This window comes from Macaca nemestrina, chromosome 15, assembly GCF_043159975.1.
Source record: "Macaca nemestrina isolate mMacNem1 chromosome 15, mMacNem.hap1, whole genome shotgun sequence".
Taxonomy (NCBI): Eukaryota; Metazoa; Chordata; class Mammalia; order Primates; family Cercopithecidae; genus Macaca; species Macaca nemestrina.
In genome coordinates this window covers 117,222,671-117,243,475 of record NC_092139.1, presented here as the reverse complement: position 1 = coordinate 117,243,475, position 20,805 = coordinate 117,222,671, and the positions used below count along the sequence as shown (strand labels likewise).

The window sequence follows — 20,805 nt, the reverse complement described above, 5'->3', positions numbered from 1 at the left end:
TTTTATTTTTGCCCTTGCATTTTAATAATTTGATCTTGCTGTGCCTTGGTGTTTCATTTTAATTATCTTGTTTGTGACTCATCAAAGTTATTATATTTATAGATTCACCAAATTTGGGATTCTGGGGGCCACTTTCACCAACACACTTGGTGTGTTTTAAAATAATGTCCCTTCTTCAGTTGTTCTGTGCAGCTTGTTAATTGTGCTATTTAGATCTTTTCTTTTCTTAGCAGATTCCTTTTCTGCTTGTTCTGTCAGTTACTGAGAGTGGTATCTCCATCATTGCGGGTTCACATTTGCTTTCTTCACTTTGATACTACATTATGAGGTATAGAAACATTTTCAAACACAACTTCCTGGTGTCTTGAAAATTTTAGCATTATATAGTGGTCCTTTTTCTTCTTAATAATGCCTTTAATAAATTTAAAATGTATTTCCGATATTAATTTAACTAGATTCACTATATAATTTTTATCTTTCAACTTTCCTATGCTTTTATATTTTTCTTATTACTCTTTGGTATATTTTGGATACATGTCTCTGCCTGAATCTCATGTTGAATTGTAATTCCTGATGTTGGAGCTGGAGCCTGGTGGGAGATGGTTGATCATGCGGGTGGATTTTTTGTGAGTGGTTTAGCCCCATCCCCTCACAATAGTCCCCGTCCTCACAATAGCAAGTGATGTCTTGCAAGATCGGGCTGCTTGGAAGTGTGTGGCATTTCTTTCTTTCTCTCTCTCTCGCTCTCTCTCTCTTGCTCGCTCATGCTTTTGCCATGTGATGTGCTTGCTCCTCCACTGCCTTCTGCCGTGATTGGAAGCTTCTTGAGGCCTCCCGAGAAGCAGATGCCGCCATGATTCCTGTATAACCGGCAGAACCATGAGCCAGTTAAACCTTTTTTCTTTATAAATTACCCCGTCTCAGATTGAAAGGACACAAAGATAGATGTGTACCCGCCCCCCACCCGCTACACCCTTGTTCTGCTCTCTAATCTTTGCACGTACCAGAGGTTTTGTAAGTTCTGTAAGTACATGTTTCTCTTTCTGAGGCCAGGTCACAAGGAATGTTTAAGTAAGATAGCCAGGTCACAAGGTGTGTTTAAGCAAGATAGCCATAAACTGGTCGTGCAACCTGATGCAATATAATTAACTGCCTTTGTGTAAAACTGCTCTTCTGCCTCAAGGGTTGTACTGAAATATCAGAAATGGCGGGAACCAATCATAGTTTGCCAAATCGCTTTGTTCAAACTCCAGCCAATCATACCTCTAATTTGTATAATGATTCTATGCCTACTTTCCTTAGACTATATAACATTGTTCGGAGCTCAGTAGGGGAGCTCTCCTGCCCGTCTCGTTTCACGAGCAAGTGAGAGCTCCAGGTTCGAACCTGTAATAAAGATCCTTGCTGCTTAGCTTTGACTCTGGACTCTGGTGGTCTTCTTCGGGGAATAAACGGTCTGGGCATAACAAATGGGGGCTCGTCCGGGATTTCCCCCAAGCCCACCAGACCCCCAAGTCAACGGATCTTAATCTGTAGGTAAGCCGGCTTTGTCACTGTCTCTGTCTTTGTCTCTGTCTGTCTCCCTGAAATTTCGCGAAATCCGTAATCTGTAATCTGTATTGGTCTGTTCTGTAAGTGGCACGGTCTTGGCGGACGCGCTAGAAGACAGCCACTCGGGACTGGTGGGAGACGTTCCCCAGTGCCCATCTGGGGGCCTCCATCCTTGGTTGCCCCGTCTGACTCAGGTCGGAAGTCCGACACGCGCTCGCGAATGCTCATCGTTATTACTGTCTGTCCGTTATTGTTAAGTGTTAAGTGTAAGCCCAAAACGAAACATAAAACCTTTTCTTCCCCCTCCAGGACCGGACCTGTCGGATACTCCCCTCTGCTTCACACTCATTTTCGTCCCCCCTTCTCTTTGTAGAAGCAGTCCAAAGATGGGCAACAACCAGAGCACGCCGCTCTCACTCTTTGTTACCAATTTTAAGGATGTGAAGGCTCGGGGGCGTAACTTAAGCGTAGAACTCAAGAAGGGAAAGCTAGTTACTTTCTGCCGTTCGGAGTGGCCCTCTTTCGGCGTAGGGTGGCCCTCTGAAGGAACTTTCTGTCTCTCTATTATTACTAAGGTAAAAACTAAGATTTTCCTGCCAGGGCAGTCAGGACATCCTGATCAAATTCCTTATATTCTAGTGTGGCAGGATCTTGTGGAAAACCCACCACCCTGGATAACTCCATTCATCCTTGAGCCCTGCAAAGTCCTAGTAACGCGACCTACAAGACAAAAGACTCCCTCTGCTCCCTCGGCCCCTGTGCTGCCGGACAGCCAGGACCCCCTAACGTTAGAACCCACATTTCCCCCACCATATCAGCACCTTATCCCGCAGGACCCAGTCCCCCAGGGTGGTACTTCCGTAGAGGGAAACCGAGAAGCGGAAGCAGCCGAGAGTGAAAGTAACCTGGGGGGGCCGGCCGGCCGAACACGAGGCCGCGTACAGCGGGACCAAGCTTCCCGACTCCCTGACTCCACTGTAGCCCTGCCTCTCAGAGAAATAGGATCGCTCGATGATACCGGGCTCTCCCGTCTCATGTATTGGCCTTTTTCCACCAGTGATTTATACAATTGGAAGTCCCAAAATGCTCGGTTCTCAGATAATCCCAAAGATCTAACCTCGTTGTTAGACAGTGTCATGTTTACTCACCAGCCGACCTGGGATGACTGTCAACAGCTCCTCCGAATCCTGTTCACAACGGAGGAGCGGGAAAGAATCCAAGTTGAGGCCAGAAAACTGGTTCCAGGAGATGACGGTCAGCCAACTGCAAATCCTGACCTCATTAATGCGGCTTTCCCTTTGACCCGGCCCAGATGGGACTACAACACGGCAGAAGGTAGGGGACGACTGCTCATTTATCGCCAGACTCTAATGGCGGGTCTCCGGGCTGCAGCTCGCAAGCCCACCAATTTGGCTAAAGTATATTCTGTGTTACAAGGTAAGACAGAAAGCCCCGCTGTGTATTTAGAGAGATTAATGGAAGCCTTCAGACAGTTTACCCCTATGGACCCGGAAGCACCGGAAAATCAGGCAGCGGTAGTAATGTCCTTTGTAAACCAGGCAACACCAGATATTAAAAGAAAACTCCAGAAATTAGAAGGTTTAGAGGGAAAGCAGATTCAGGACCTCCTTCAGATGGCCCAGCGAGTTTATAATAATAGGGATACTCCAGAAGAAAAACAGTTCAAGGCAACCAAAGAAATGACCAAAGTCTTAGTAGCAGCTTTCCCCCAGGCAGGAAATGGCCAAAACAGAAAGCAGAAAAAGCAAGGCCCTAGGCAAGGATTAGAAAAAGATCAGTGTGCTTATTGCAAGGAACGTGGCCACTGGATTAAAGACTGCCCAAAGAAACGGAGACCAGCTAACCCTACCTCCGTACTCGTTACCCAGGACTCTGACTAGGGAGGACGGGGTTCGGACCCCCTCCCCGAACCCAGGGTAACTTTGCAAGTGGAGGGGTCCCCAGTTCGCTTCTTGGTCGATACTGGGGCGGAACGCTCAGTCCTAACCAAACCAATTGGAAAAATGTCTAAGAAAACATCCTGGGTGCACGGGGCCACAGGCATCAAAAAATACCCCTGGACAACCCAGAGGACTGTAGACTTAGGAACGGGAAAAGTCTCCCATTCCTTCCTAGTCATCCCAGAGAGCCCCTGCCCTCTACTAGGGAGGGACTTGCTGACAAAGATGGGGGCCCAAATCCACTTTGAGCCAGAAGGGCCCAAGATAACTGATTCCCAAAACAGGCCAATATCTATCCTGACTGTCACCTTAGAAGATGAGTACCGACTCCATCAAGAGCAAAAGCCCCCCGATCAGGGAATTGACTCTTGGCTCCAGCGTTTCCCTGAAGCGTGGGCAGAAACTGGGGGCTTGGGGCTAGCTAAACATCGACCTGCCATATTTGTGGAAGTTAAGCCAGGGACGGACCCCGTTCGGGTTCGGCAATATCCTATGCCCCTGGAGGCAAGAGAAGGAATTACGCCCCATATCCGCCGACTCCTAGACCAGGGAGTCCTACGGGCTTGCCACTCATCCTGGAATACTCCACTGTTACCTGTTCGTAAACCCAACAGTACGGACTACAGGCCAGTACAGGATTTAAGAGAAGTTAATAAAAGGGTCATGGACATACATCCCACTGTGCCCAATCCATACACCCTTCTGAGTGCCTTACATCCCAAAAAACAGTGGTATACCGTTCTTGATCTAAAAGACGCTTTCTTCAGCCTTCCTCTGGCTCCCAAAAGTCAAGAACTCTTTGCATTTCAATGGACGGATCCTGAGAGGGGCATCAACGGTCAGCTAACATGGACCAGACTGCCACAAGGGTTCAAGAACTCGCCAACTCTGTTCGATGAAGCCCTTCATGAAGATCTGGGTGAGTACCGGCGGCAACACCCTGAAATAACTCTTTTGCAATATGTTGATGATCTCTTAATAGCGGCCAGGTCCCCGGAAACTTGTGTTCGAGGGACTGAGGACCTCCTGAAGACTCTGGGGGAGCTAGGCTACCGAGCCTCAGCAACAAAGGCTCAGATCTGCAAGTCGGAGGTAACTTATCTGGGGTACCTATTAAAAGGGGGGCAACGCTGGCTAACCAAAGCCCGAAAGGAAACAGTCCTACGCATTCCTAGACCCCAGTCAACACGGCAAGTGAGAGAATTCCTGGGGTCGGCAGGGTTCTGTAGGTTATGGATACCCGGATTTGCTGAGTTAGCCAAGCCCCTATACCAGGCAACAAAGGAACGGCAGCCCTTCAATTGGACGGAAGAGGCTGAGCTGGCCTTTCAGCAAATCAAAACTGCCTTGTTATCAGCCCCCGCGCTGGGGCTCCCTGATGTCTCCAAACCCTTCCACTTATACGTGGATGAAAGTAAGGGTGTTGCAAAAGCCGTGTTAACACAGTACCTAGGCCCCTGGCAGAGGCCAGTTGCCTATTTGTCAAAAAAATTAGATTCAGTGGCTGCTGGCTGGCCACCCTGCCTCCGGATAATCGCGGCGACCGCCCTAATGGTCCGAGACGCTGATAAACTTATCATGGGGCAAGAGTTGCGCATTATAACCCCGCATGCCATTGAAGGCGTCCTCCGGCAGCCGCCGGACCGATGGATGAGTAACGCCCGGCTCACCCACTATCAAGGACTGCTGTTAAACCCCCTCAGAATAACTTTTCTGCCCCCAACCTCTTTAAACCCTGCTTCACTGCTGCCAAATCCAGACTTGGACGCCCCGTCCCATGAGTGCACTGAGATACTGGCTCAGGTGCATGGGGTGCGGGAGGACCTGCAAGATCGTCCGCTCCCCGACACAGAACTCACCTGGTTCACTGATGGCAGCAGCTATGTCCACCAAGGCCAGCGGTATGCAGGAGCGGCTGTAACGTCAGAGACTGAGATACTTTTTCAGGATGGACAGAAGCGTTCCCAACTAAGAGAGAAACTGCTCAGGTTGTAGCAAAGAAAATTTTGGAAGAAATCCTCCCCAGGTATGGCTTTCCCGTCCAAATAGGGTCAGACAATGGACCAGCCTTCGTTGCTAAGGTAAGTCAGGATTTGGCTTCCATTCTGGGGGCAAATTGGAAATTACATTGTGCTTATAGGCCCCAAAGCTCAGGACAGGTAGAAAGGATGAATCGGACTCTGAAGGAGACCTTAACTAAATTGACCATGGAGACTGGCGCTAATTGGGTAGTACTTCTCCCCTACGCTCTGTTCCGGGCCCGAAATACCCCTTACAGACTAGGCCTCACACCATATGAAATCATGTATGGCAGACCCCCACCCCTGGTCCCCAGTCTAAAAGATGACTTACTCAAACCTGAAACTGAAAATGTCTCTGAGCTCCTGTTCTCCTTACAAGCCTTACAGAAAATTCACCAGGAAATTTGGCCCAGACTACGAGAACTGTACGAGGCAGGACCTCCGCCGACGCCTCATCCGTTCCAGCCGGGAGACTGGGTCCTAGTCAAGCGCCACCGGCAAGAAACTCTTCAACCCAGGTGGAAAGGACCACTGCAAGTACTCCTGACTACTCCCACCGCTCTCAAAGTAGAAGGCATCGCTTCGTGGATCCACTACACACACGTCAAACCAGTGGACCCAACATCCGACCTTCTCGAGCCGTCTGGAGCACCGGTTACATGGACTGTAGACAAAGCTAAGAACAATCCCTTAAAGCTAACCCTGCGCCGTCATCCCCATAGCCGTAACCATGTCTAGCTTACCTATGCTTTTATGCCTTATGCATCTGACTCTCCTCACTGCTGCGCCGTCTAATCCCTATGTCTGGAGGTTCTGGCTCTATGAAAACAAAACTCACCCCGGGGAAACCCCCCAAGCGGGTAAACTGCTAGCTAGCGCAGACTGCCCCCCCTCAGGGTGTAATACTATAGTTTACCTCAATTTCACTAGGTTCCAGATTGCCCAACCAGCAACACCCATGATCTGTTTTGAATATGATCAAACTGAATATAATTGTAAAAATTATTGGTGGCACCAGAGTGCAGGTTGCCCATATAGCTACTGTAAGACGCACTCTGTCCGATACTGGAGAGAACGACAAGGGTGGTATTTTTACAAAACTGAGTCTCCCGTCACTTACACTTGGATAATTAGAGACCCATGGGACTCTCGGTGGACAACCCCACAACATGGGGGAGTATATTACTCATCAACTAGTACCTGGCCCAGTAGCCATTTATATCTGTGGAGAAGTCTAGTCCAGATTCAACCCTTAATCCACACACAAATCCACAGGCAAGAAACCAAGTTATCACAAGACTTGCAGCCCTTCTCCTGGCTAACTCTATTACGGGAAGGGCTAGCATTCGCCAACCTCACTGGTTTAGGCGACCTGTCCTCTTGCTTTATGTGTGCAACCCTAGGAAGACCACCATTAACGGCTGTTCCTCTATCCTCCCCTCCCACAAACTATACAGGTTTTAACTCATCGATAGTCACGATACCCGATGTAGCCCTGTACCGTGACCCATACCAAGAGAAATACCCCTATTGTTATTCGGCATTTAGCAACAGCCTCTGCAACCAATCGGCTACATACCCTAATAGTCCCATATATGCTCCCCCTGGTGTGTTCTTCTGGTGTAATATGACTCTGTTAAAAACTCTGTCCAAAAGCATCTCTGACGGACAGTTGTGTATCCCTGTTACCCTAGTTCCCCGACTGACACTGCTAACCCCGGCAGAGTTCATAGGCTGGGCAGGGACCGCCCCAACTAAAACTGCGCGACATAGACGAGCAGTTTTTCTACCACTAATTGCCGGAATATCCTTAACCACCTCTGTCGTCGCAGCGGGGTTAGCAGGAGGGGCCCTACAACACTCCATGATAGAAAACGACAAGCTGTTACAACAATTCTCTGTTGCTATGGAAGACTCCGCCTATTCCCTGGCCTCCCTTCAGCGGCAGCTCACCTCCCTAGCACAGGTCACCCTTCAAAACCGCAGAGCCTTAGACTTACTCACGGCTGAGAAAGGAGGTACCTGTATGTTCCTCAAAGAAGAATGCTGTTTCTATATAAATGAGTCAGGGTTAGTTGAGGAAAGAGTCCAACGCCTACACGAACTAAGCTTAGAAATGAAAAAGCAACAATTCACTACAGCCGCTAACAATTGGTGGAGCTCTTCAATGTTTTCCCTTCTGGCACCCCTTTTAGGCCCCCTAATGTCTTTACTACTTCTATTCACTATAGGCCCCTGTGTGGTAAATAAAATTTTACAATTTGTCAGAGAAAGGTTTGATACCATCCAACTAATGGTCCTCCGTAGCCATCACCAGCCTCTCCTGCACCCAGAAAGTGAGGCTATATTATAAGACTCTGGAAATCCAAGATTGGACATCCAGTTACTTATGAGAAGGGAGAAATGAAAGGACACAAAGATAGATGTGTACCCGCCCCCCACCCGCTACACCCTTGTTCTGCTCTCTAATCTTTGCACGTACCAGAGGTTTTGTAAGTTCTGTAAGTACATGTTTCTCTTTCTGAGGCCAGGTCACAAGGAATGTTTAAGTAAGATAGCCAGGTCACAAGGTGTGTTTAAGCAAGATAGCCATAAACTGGTCGTGCAACCTGATGCAATATAATTAACTGCCTTTGTGTAAAACTGCTCTTCTGCCTCAAGGGTTGTACTGAAATATCAGAAATGGCGGGAACCAATCATAGTTTGCCAAATCGCTTTGTTCAAACTCCAGCCAATCATACCTCTAATTTGTATAATGATTCTATGCCTACTTTCCTTAGACTATATAACATTGTTCGGAGCTCAGTAGGGGAGCTCTCCTGCCCGTCTCGTTTCACGAGCAAGTGAGAGCTCCAGGTTCGAACCTGTAATAAAGATCCTTGCTGCTTAGCTTTGACTCTGGACTCTGGTGGTCTTCTTCGGGGAATAAACGGTCTGGGCATAACAAGATATTTGTGTTTTTTTTTTTTTTTTTTTTTTTTTTTTAAATGGAGTCTTGCTCTGTCACCCAGGCTGGAATGCAGTGGTGCAATCTCCGCTCACTGCAACCTCTGCCTCCCAGGCTCAAGCAATTCTCCTGCCTCAGCCTCCTGGGTAGCTGGGATTACAGGTGCCCACCACCATGCCCAGCTAATTTTTGTATTTTTAGTAGAGATGGGGGTTTCACCATATTGGCCAGGCTGGTCTCGAACTTCTAACCTCAGGTGATCCATCTGCTTCAGCCTCCCAAAGTGCTGGGATTTACAGGCATGAGCCACTGCACCCAACCCCAGATATTTCTTTATAGTAATGCAAGAATGACCTAACATACTCTTGTTAGTGAAATATAGTTGAATTTTATTGACTATAGTCTGATTGTTTTTGTCTTTCTGATGGAGTTTTTGTGCTGTGTACATTTGTGTGAGTTGGTAATAGATCTGACAGTGTAATCACTCTCATATGTTGTGTTTTTTTTCTAATCTTTCTTTAGTTGTTTTCCCTCCATTTTTACTTTATTCTGCAGTGAATTTTCCCCTTTAAAACTTTTCTCTAACAGTTTGGGCATTGTACACTATATTTCTATTATTTTGGTGATTAGTCTACAAATTTTGTCACTCATACACTTAATTAATCAAACTATAAAATCAATCTCCTAAGCCTTCTTCATGTATCACAGAAACCTCAGAATATTTTAGTCAACTCTGTCTGACTTATCTACCTTAGTTGTCAAAAATCCAATATTTCTTTTTTTGTAACTCCATGAGATATTATTACTCTAGTTTTGCAGAGGTAAGTTTATCCCACATTTCCCAATTTCTTTGCACTTCTTTCTTCTCTTCCACTTCAGACCTTCCTTCTGATAACGCTGTCCTTCTGTGTGAAATATATACTTAATTCTGTACCAATTTTAGATAGGGTATATTGGTGCACACCATGTGTATATTGGGTTTTCTGAAAAGTCTAAATTTCATCCTTGTTGAAAGATGTTATTTCCAGTGATAGACTTCTATATTAACAGTTATTTTATCTCAACACATTGTAGATCTCATTCAGCCATCTTGTTGCTTCTGTTGCTGAGGCTGATAAATCAGCGTTTCGGCTAAACGTTCTTTGAAAGTAATTTCTCTTTTCTCCCCAGCTACTTTCAGATCTTCCCTTATCTTTGATGATCTATAATTTCACTATGATGTTTCTCTGTGCAAATTTTGTTCATATCTGTTCTGTTTGGAAGTAGTTGGCCTTTTTGATATGTTTAATTGATTTTATAGGGTTTTTTTTTTTTGGAAATTTACCAGTCATTATCTTTTAAAATACTGTCTCTGTCTCTTTTCATCTCCTTCTGGGAGTTCCAATTAAATGTGTGTTAAACCTTCTCACTCTGCCTTTGTGCTTCCTGACCCCTCTTAGTCTCCGTCTCTTTGTCTTAATGTCTTTTTGTATAATTTATTCTGATTTAATGTCTAACTTGTTAATTCTCCCTCCTTTCCTCATCCTCCTCCCTTTTCAGCTTTGCCTAATCAGGCATTAAATCTGTCCTGTGAATTATTAATTCCGACAGTGATGTTTTTCACTTTCAGGGGTTACATTTGCTTCTTTCAAACTCTGCTTGCTTGCTGCTCACCTTCACAATCTGTCTTTATCTCTTGGAACATGTTACTGGTCTGGGTCTTTTATTGTTTTTAATTCTCTTCATCATTTTTTCTGCCCGCTTTTGCTCACTGTCCCTTTTTCCTTGTCTACTTTGTGATTCGGTTCACCAGGAAGTGCTTCCTGTTTTGAAACTTTTCCTATGAGATGTTCCATAGCCCTGGGATGGAAGTGGTTTACTCCAGAGAGAATTTCTGTTTGTCTCTGTAAAAAGAAAATAAAATTTCATCGTGCCAAGGGGAAACGTTAAGCTCTAGAAGTGGAATCATATAACTTGGCTGTTTTTCTTCTCTGAGGTATGATCGTTGCTTCCTGACCTGTGTGTTGAGATGTTGTACGTGACCCCAACTACCTGTTCCTCATTCAAACTAGAGAGTAGACCTTTGTGGCTGTTACCTCTCTACACTAAAATGTTAGGCAACCCTCCAAGAGTGCAATCAAGAGTAGCGAATCAGGCCGGGTGCGGTGGCTCACGCCTGTAATCCCAGCACTTTGAGAGGCCAAGTTGAGCAGATCACTTGAGGTCAGGAGTTGGAGACCAGCCTGGCCAACATGGTAAAACCCCGTCTCTACTGAAAATGCAAATATTAGCTGGGTGTGGTGGTATGCACCTGTAATCCCAGCTACTCAGGAGGCTGAGGCAGTAGAATTGCTTGAACCCAGGAAGTGGAGGTTGCAGTGAGCCAAGATCATGCCATTGCACTCTAGCCTGGGGGCAAGAGCAAAACTCTGTCTCAAAAATAAAATAAAAATAAAAATAAAATAAAATAAAATAAAATAAAATAATAAAAAAAGAGTAGCCAGTCAAATCTCTCCTGTTTGTATTATGGAAAATGTCGTAACTGTTCAGCACCTCTGCTTTTGCCTATATAACTGGTCCTTACTTTTCCCCACACGGGGAGCACTGCCCACACGGGGAGCACTGCCCACCATTCTTTGGTGTCCCATGTCCCTGGATGGCTGTCCTCACACTTTGTGCTTGAAGAAACCTGGATCCTGAGCAGTTTGATAATTTTAGGTTGACTTGTCTTTGGGGATTTGGAGGGAAATACAGTCCAGAGTCTCTTTAACATGAAAGCTTAGTTGACATGTTGTTTGGACCATGCAGTTAGCGAGTTTGGGCTGTTAATCCACACCAGAACTGACTTTTTGTTAAGAATACTTAGAGGGAAATTTTCCCTTCCTACACATTTAGAGACAGACCTCTTCCTGCACTGTCTTGTGGGGACTGGGCATTTGTATTTCACCTATAAGGTCCTGTTAGGGAGGGAGGGTCTCATGTGATGTCCCCATCTTGGGAAGATTCTGGTTTTGCCTTCTTTCTTTTAGAAGGCCCTGACAATTAATGTTTAAGTTCACCACAAATGACCTCAAGGTAAAAACTGGGTTTCATGCTCTGCCCATCTCTTTTTTTTTTGTTGCCCTTTAGTTTTTGGCTCAGGCATTACTTGCTTTATTTGTTAGTTAATGGATGCACTTAATTAAAACAATTTTTATCTGATTTCTTTTTTTTGTCTTCAGGAGGCAGTCCAGATACTCACATTGCCAAACTGAAATCCTGGAGCAGAGTTTCTACAACTGTGAGTCACCATCCATTAATCGGTTATGAAATTGATTGAGAGAGTTGTTACCGATATTTTAAAACAGAGCAGAATGAAATGGAGCGGGACAGAAAATATCATAGTTCATCAGCCGTAATAAGAGTAAGTAATCTGTCATTAAACTTTGAGTTTGGTGTACCCATATGATATGGTTTGGCTCTGTGTCTCCACCCAAATCTCTCCTGAATTGTAATCTCCATGTGTTGGAGGAGGGGCCTGGTGGGAGGTGATTGAATCAGCGGGGTGGAGTTTCCCCTTGCTGTTCTCCTGAGAGTGAGTTCTCAGGAGATCTGATGGTTTAAAACTGTGTGGCACTTCTCCCTGCATTCTCTCTCTTCTCCTGCCTCCATGTAAGATGTGCCTTGCTTGCCCTTCCCCTTCTACCACGACTGTACGTTTCCTGAGGCCTCCTCATCCATGCAGAACTGTGAATCAATTAAACCTCTTTTCCTTATAAAATACCCAGTCTCAGGTAGTTCTTTATAGCACTCTGAGAATGGACTAATACACCATATATGCATATGTGTGTTGGAAATAAGAGCTCGGAGTTGCAAGGAAAACAAGCACTCAAGCAAAAGACTTTTCAGCAAGGCAAATTTACTTCTGCAGAAGGGTGTTGCTCATGCTCTTGGCTGCTGCAAGAGCACACCAAAGAAAAGAGGGAAGGGGTTTTTATCTCTAATGCAGTCCCTACCTCTGTGTCATTCCCCCACGGGCTGGGGTTGGACTGCACAGTCTAAGCTGACCCAATTGGCTATTGTGAATTTTTTTCCCAAATAAGGAAGGGAAAGGGGGATGTGAGTTTCAGATCGGGACTGGCGGGAAGAGTTGTTTACAAAGCAGGTAACTAAGCAGGTAACTAGGGGCGAGGAGGTACAAGGAAGTTGTTCTCAGGAACAAACAACAAGGAAGTTGAACAAGTTACACCTTTGAAGAGGAACTTCCTGCATCTAACATATGGGTAACTGGTTTCCATGTAAATGTATTTCTCACTCCTGGTAATATTGCAATTATCTCTACATGACAGCAGTGCTTCTCAAACTTTAGTGTGGTCACCAACCATCTGAGGATCTTGTTAAAATGCGTATTCTGACTCAGCAGATCCGTCAGGGGCGGGGCCTGAGATTCTGCATTTCCATCAAGCTGTCAGTAATGCTGCCCCTGCTCTTTTGGGGGGCACAAGAAAGGGCAGGCTCCCTGAACACACTGCGATGGCATCTCTGCCTGCTGTGGAAGAACCGGGGTTCTTTCTGCCCACTGTGCAAATAAAGACCACAGGGTTGCTGTAAGGAAAGAGTTTAATTGAGGTGAGGCCAGCCACACCATGTGGGAGACGAGTTATTACTCAAATTGATCTCATTGAGGCTCCTGGATTAGGGATTTTTCAAAGGTAGTTTGGGGGAAGGAGTGGGGGTAGCTGGGAAGTGGGTGCTTGCTGCTGATTGGCTGGGATGGAGATGAAATCATAGGGGGTGGGAGTAGGGGTAGCTGGGAAAAGAGTGCTTGCTGCTGATTGGCTGGGATGGAGATGAAATCATAGGGGGTGGGAGTAGGGGTAGCTGGGAAAAGAGTGCTTGCTGCTGATTGGCTGGGATGGAGATAAAATTATGGCGATGGGAATTGGGGTAGCTGGGAAATGGGTGCTTGCTGCTGATTGGCTGGGCTAAAATCATAGGGGTGGAGCTGAGGTAGCTGGAAAATGGGTGCTTGCTGCTGATTGGCTGGGATGGAGATGAAATCATAGGGGGTGGGAGTAGGGGGTAGCTGGGAAAAGAGTGCTTGCTGCTGATTGGCTGGGATGGAGATAAAATCATGGGGATGGGAGTGGGGGTAGCTGGGAAATGGGTGCTTGCTGCTGATTGGCTGGGCTAAAATCATAGGGGTGGAGCTGAGGTAGCTGGAAAATGGGTGCTTGCTGCTGATTGGCTGGGATGGAGATGAAATCATAGGGGGTGGGAGTAGGGGTAGCTGGGAAAAGAGTGCTTGCTGCTGATTGGCTGGGATGGAGATAAAATCATGGGGATGGGAGTGGGGGTAGCTGGGAAATGGGTGCTTGCTGCTGATTGGCTGGGATGGAGATGAACTCATAGGGGGTGGGAGTAGGGGTAGCTGGGAAAAGAGTGCTTGCTGCTGATTGGCTGGGATGGAGATAAAATTATGGCGATGGGAATTGGGGTAGCTGGGAAATGGGTGCTTGCTGCTGATTGGCTGGGCTAAAATCATAGGGGTGGAGCTGAGGTAGCTGGAAAATGGGTGCTTGCTATTCCTTGGCTGGGGTGGAGATGAAATCATAGTGGGTGGGAGCTGTCCGCTAGAGCTGAGTTGCCTATGGTTGGGGCCACAGAAGTGGTTGGCAGTTCCAGGTGGAACCATGTGGGTCAGACATGCAAAAAAACCTGAAAAGACATCTCAAAAGACCCGTCTTAGGTTCTACTCTAGTGATGTTATCTGCGGGAGTAACTAGTGAAGTCGGATATCCTCTGGAATAATGGCTGGCATTCCTTTACGTCTGTGCCTTAGCAGGACTCAGGTGCCTGTCCTTCACCTAGCCCGAGGCTCTCTCATTAGCTTTACAAAGGCAAAAGCTGTTGAACTTTGGGGACGGCCTATTATCATCTAAACTATAACCTAAAGGTCTTCCAAAGTTAGCTAGGTCTAAGCCAGGGACTGATTAAGGCAGCTTGAGAGCTAAAGGCAAGAGTGGGGTGGGTGACATCAGATCTCTTTCACTGTCATAATTTTCACATTGATAAAATTTCTGCAAAGGTGGGTTCACCTCCTTCATGCAGCTGGCACAGGACTCTGGGTCATGAATACAAGTGTTTAATACCCACAAGCCTGTCCTCCACAGATCCTTACTTGCAGCTCAGATCAGTGGCGCTCTTCAAGGAGTTGAGTCTCAGAAGTACTCGGGTCATCTGGACACTCTCGCAGAGGTCTGAGTATGCAATGGATGTCCTCTCTATCCCATAATAATGAAACATGTGCACTCAGAGCCGTCCTTCTAAGCCACCTTCTGAAACAGTGGGTGCCATTTATCTTCATGCACTCAGAGTCTTCTCTGCTGAAGACCTTTTTCTCTCTACAAGATGCGCATACCAACTCAACACTGAGGGCTAATAAAAATGCCCGATAAATTCAGAATACACCTTCAAACAAGAACACCATATGCAAATGGCGAAGCAATTCCATTGTTAAATGTTATTCCTGAAACACTTGTGTGAACAGAGCTATTTAAATTGTAGGTCCAGCATAATTGCTGTTGTGTTTTCTAGCAGCAACAAAGGCTGTAGCCAAATGGCTATAAAATATAACAGGCGGTGCTTCCTGCTTTTGTGTTCCAGTGTAAACTACTTGCATTACTATTTACATATCAATGCAAACTTCCTTTCGCTAAATCATGCAAATAGAATAGCAGGGTTCAGCACCGTCCAGGAATGGAACACTGGAGATCACTTTGCAAGCTATTTCTTTTTTATTTATCCCAGATCCCCAAACATTTGGGCTGGCCAGGCTTGTAATGCAATTACTGTGAGTCTCTGGCTCAAAAGTGCTGGTGTTTATTGTGCCCATTTGATCTGGCGTGGATTTAGAGATTAGAAGGCAAGAGATGACTTCAACCCCTTGCTGAATCGCTGGTACGCTGAGTGAAAGATGGGATTGATTGCAAAGCTGCTAGGGAATGCTAAAGTGGCCTGGAATTTTTTTTTTTTTTTTTTTTAAGTTTAGGAATTGCATGAAGTCTTTACTCTGTATTCTTTTTACAGTCAGGAAAATCACAGTTTAGTTTCAGCACAAAATATGTAGTTATAAAGGGGATGGTCACTGTATTGGTTCGTTTAGTGCTGCTGTAACAAAATGTCATAGGCTGGGGGCTTATATGCAACAGAAGCTTATTTCCCACAGTTATGGAAGCTGGAGGTCCAAATGTTTAGGCTCATCTTGTATTTATTCTGCCCCTGCCTTGGAAACAGCGATTTTTTCGAGGGATGATGGTCTGTGTTAATGGGAATGATATTTAAGTACTATGATTTATACTCTTTGCTGTTGACTTGGTCAGTAATTCAAGACCTTTTCAAAAGACGAAGCTGGTGAATAGGCTTTCTTTTTTGAGATGGATTCCCATTTCGTCACCCAGGTTGAAGTGCAGTGGCATGATCTCGGCTCACTGCAACCTCTGCCTCCCGGGTTCAAGTGATTCTCCTACCTCAGCCTCCCAAGTAGCTGGGATTACATGTGTGCGCCATGACGCCTGGCTAGTTTTTGTGTTTTTAGTATAGATGGAGTTTTGTGATGTTGGCCAGGCTGGCCTCGAACTCCTGACCTCAAGTGATCTGTCCACCTTGGCCTCCCAAAGTGCTGGAATGAACCACTGCACCCAGTCAGTGAATAGGCATTTTTTAAAGATAAAAATTCCTCATGACCTCTTGTGACAATTATTTTTCAAATTCAGGGCTACATTGTCTTTAATTTAATTTAAATTCACCAAATTAAATAATTAAATTAAAATTCACAAATAGGACGTTTGTATCTCCTTTCACTGAGGCCCCAATCCCATTTTTCACTGACAGAATTTTCCCCGCAGCACAAGCGTAGGAACCTTAGAATATCGGTCTCAGCACCGAGAAGCACTGTGATGATGGAAAATGGCTTCAGGCTTTTGTTTCTGCAGTGACTTTTGTCATGAGGGCAGATCTCACCGGGGCTGTGCAGCTGAATTTCTGTGTTTTAATGTTGTTTGCAGTAGTCACTCTTCCTGTATTTATGTCACCAACTAGATACCATTGGGTTCATTTATTTTATTTTACTTTCTAGTTTTAGATACTGCTTTTTAAGATTTCTTCTATTGTATTTTTCAATTTAGAATAACCCTCTGATGTGTTGTTATAGATTCCAATTCTGTCTTAAGGTTCTCCATCTTTTTCACCCATTTTCTCTATGTTCTTAAATATGTTCTTAAATAATGACAATTATTTTAAAATCTTGTCTGTTAACTCCAATATGAGAATCTCATGTGGGTCTTCTTCTATCATATATGTTTTTTTCTTCTGATCACCCGTCATAGTTTCTTGCCTCTCTTCTTGTCTAGTAACTTTTTATTGTATGATTTTTGTAATCCTCCAATATCAGTAGAATATTCATTATTTTCTAGTGCACATGGAACATGCCCTGAGTCAGAAAACAAACCTTAACAAGTTGGGAAGAAGTTAAACAAAGTATGTTCTTGGACATCATTAGTATTTGATTTGGGAAATGTGAATTAAAACATCTTGAGGAAGCAGTGCACAGTTATTAGAATGGCCAAAATAGAGAATACTGACAGTACTAAGTGCTGACAAGGATGTAGAGAAAATAGAACTTTCAGACATTGCTGGTAGGCATGCGAGATGGTGATGCCACTCTAGAAAATAGTTTTGCAGCCCCTTCTAAAGCTTACCATTCACTTGCCATATAACCTATTGATTCCAGTCCTAAGTGTTTACCCAAGCAGACTGAGAATTTTTTGTCCACATAAAGATCTCTATATCAATGTTTTTATATTGATTCATCATTGTTCAAAACCTAAAGCAGTTCACCAAAGAGGATATATGGGAGCAAACAAACTAAATACCCTTGAACAGGTGCATGGTTAAACAAACTTGGGCTGTGGAATGGAATACTACTTAGCAATGAAAAGGAATGAATGATTGATATACACACCACCTGGGCGAATCTCAGAGACATTCTGTCGAGTGAAAGAAGCCAGTATTAAATAGTTACATATTATGTGTGATTCCATTCGTGTGATGTTCTAACTAAGACAAAACTACAGGGATGGAGAGCTGATCAGTAGTTGTCAGGGTTAGGGATAAAAGAGGTGTGACTATAAGGAGACATGACATGATAATTTTGCGGGCAATGGACTTGTCCTATGTTCTGGTTGTGGTGGTGGTCAGGTGAATCTCTACATGCTAAAACTCTTTGAAGTGTACACCATAACAGTCCATTTTACTATATGAAATTAAAAGTTAAAATTAATAAAATATCTATGAGCCACATCCCTGCACTTGTATTGTTTTTAGTCTGGTAGGTGAGACATAGTAAGAATGATCTGAATAATAATTGCACCATTAACTGAATGCCTGCTCCTAAGATCTCTGAGTGATATACACGTTTAATTTCTAGTAAAGCTCCTTGAGTTAAGTATGATTATTTTAATTTTACCCACATGGAATTTGAAACTAAGTGAAGGCAAATACTTTGTCCAAGAGACAAGTCTTCAACTAGATCATTCCTGTGGGCTTTTGTACACGAGTGTCTTCAACTTAATGGAAACAAACCAAAGAGAAATGGAAACCAACCAATAAACAGAAATCTTCTTATTTCCCTTCAGCTAATTGTTTCCCCCCCCCCCCCCCCCCACACACACACACACTGGTGCAAATCATAGTCCCAAAGACACAATCCCAAATGCCGTAATTCTGAATGCTGAAATCCCGAAAGACCCAAATCCCCAGAGTCTAAAAACCCCTAACGTCCAAAATCCCCAAAGTCACAATCCCCAAACGTTAAGATCCCGAATGGCTGAAATCCTGAAAGCCGTTTTCCGGGGAAGGGATTGGTGCGTTTTCGGTTGTGTGTAGGGTTGTTGCATCGTGTTAATCAGGGAGAACTACTACCTTGCTACTGTCATTATTTGAAAATCTATATGGTTTAAAGAGACGCATATGGCTGCTGAGCGGACAAGGAGCGACCTTACAGGCTTCATTTTAGCTGTCGGCCTCACTGGACTAAGGAGTACCTAAAAGTGTGGTGGGTGTGTCCGTGAGGGCGTTTCCGGGGGAGACGGGTGTGTGGATCTGGGCGGACTGCACGCGGAAGATTTGCCCTGCACGTCGGTGAGCACTGTCCCGTTGGCCAGGGCCTACAGAGAACACGTGTGGAAGGTGATGGGGAAGGTGAACTGGTCTCTCTCCGAGAGCTGGGACAGATTTTTCTTCTCCTGACCCGGACATCAGAGCTCCAGGTGTGCTGGCTTTGGCTCCAGGACTTACACCGTAGGCCCCAGGTCCTGAAGCTTTTGGCCTCAAACTGAGAGTTACCAGCCGCTCCCCTGGTTCTGAGGCCTTTTGACTTGGGCTGGGCCACACTGCTGGCTTTTCAGGGTCTCCAGCTTGCAGATGGCCTGTTGTGGGACTTACCAACCACCATAATTGTGGGAGCCAATTCCCCTAATAAATTCTCTCTCATATATAGGTATTCATATCTCACTGGTCTGTCTTTCTAGAGACCCCTGAATAATACAGATTTGATATTGGAGAAGCTGGATATTAATTTTTCTTACTGTATTCCTTACAACATAACAGAAGAGACCTGCAAAATTTCTCCCTCGCAAAAAGGCTGTGGTCATCTAAGTGGACGATGCTACTTAACAGTGGAAGATAAAAGTTCAGAAGCTAATTATTATCGGTGCCTCAAAAGCAGAAAATTGCTTAATTGCAGCGACTGAGCAGTAACTGGGCTTTCGAATGGACAGCAGACATTTACACGATTTGCAGACCACAGCCACAGTCTAGACACACATGCGGCAAGTGTCTTGAAGATCACAGAAGCAAAAAGGCTGGCAACAAATGTGAGGAGTCTCTCCTGCCAAACTGTTCTGCGGTGTAGGACTCCCGCCTCTTCACACATGGAGCCAGTTTGGTCTTCTGTTTATTTCGTCTTCACGTCATTTCCAATACTGGAGGTATAATTTGTGCAGAGAACTCTAGATAATTCTTTTTTTTTTAAGCCTGGGGTGGTGATGCTTGCCTGTAATCCCAGCTACTAGGGAGGTCGAGGCAGGAGAATCGCTTGAACCCCGGAGGCAGAGGCTGCAATGAGCTGAGATTGCGCCGCTGCACTCCAGCCTTGGAGACAGTGTGAGACCCCATTTCAAAAAACAAAAACAAAAACAAAAATGAAATGTGACCCTATTCCCCGGAATTAATTGTTCTTTGTCATCCCCAGCTCCCCTCCTCTGTTCAGTGGGGCCGTGGGTCCTGTTGTTCTCTGCAGCTGTGACGTCTCCACTGTCTTCCATCTCCCCATGTCTTCTTCAGCTTCTACCTATCCAACCAATGTCAGATTTTTCATTATGAGCGGACAGGGTTCACACCACGATTATACCTTCTTACTGCACGCTGTGTGCATTTCACTGTTATTGATGATGGATTACTGTATGGGTGCTCCCCAGGCTGGAAGCTCACGAGGGCTGGCCCGTTTCTGTCGTGCACATGGGTGGGAACAGGGCTGGCATGTGGCACACACTCAGTAAGCGTCTGTGGAGTAATTAGATGAGTATAGAAAAGAACAAAACCCATCAAACCTGCGTGGGATGGAGCCCACAGCCAGTTCTCATTGGCCACAAAGTCAGGCTATTTCCATTTCGAATCAGACAAAAGCGAACATCATGAGACTCCATGTGTAAGGAATGGAGAGTGAAACGGCACAACACACCTCCCTGTGCTGCCCATCTGGCCCCACCTGGCCGGTTGCCAAAGAAGTCACCATGGACCCATCTGTGGTGCTGGCTGTGACCTGCAAAGCCACCTCCCACCCACACTCGTTTGTTGACTCACTCACTCCTTCTGGGCTCTTCTTGTTGGTGATTTTGAGAAATAACATGAAATGCCATAAAGACAGAAGCCACAGGAGCAAGAAGAGAAGTACTGTGGGTTGTTGGCGTGGCAGGGAGTCTAATATGTCCTGGTTCAATGTCTTGTCCATTGTCATCATCATGACCATCATTACCATCACTGATGAGGCAGGGCTGCTGCATCCATCCCCCCATCCAGCAGGGCTAATCCAGCAGGGTTAGCCACAGCTTAGGCCTATGACAGCAAAGGGGTTGCAATGCCCTCTTATTATTTGAAGTTTAAGTATGTGGCAGGTACTTGGCATGCTTTTTACATGGGTTTCTTCATTTAATGTCTATGGATGGGATCATTATTATTCCCATTTTACAGGGAGGAAACTGACAGGTGCAGAGGTTCATTATCATGCTCAAGATCACATGGTTAAAGG

General features: G+C 45.3%; 1 long non-coding RNA gene across 3 annotated transcripts in view; it reads left to right on the top strand.

The window, feature by feature from the left end:
- Window positions 1-20,805, top strand: part of LOC139358762 (uncharacterized) — a 152,137-nt gene that overhangs the window by 39,221 nt on the left and 92,111 nt on the right. For all 3 annotated transcript variants that reach the window (XR_011614249.1, XR_011614248.1, XR_011614247.1), the window contains exon 2: window positions 11,681-11,862. This is a non-coding gene — a long non-coding RNA (uncharacterized lncRNA). The remainder of the gene's footprint in view (window positions 1-11,680; window positions 11,863-20,805) is intronic.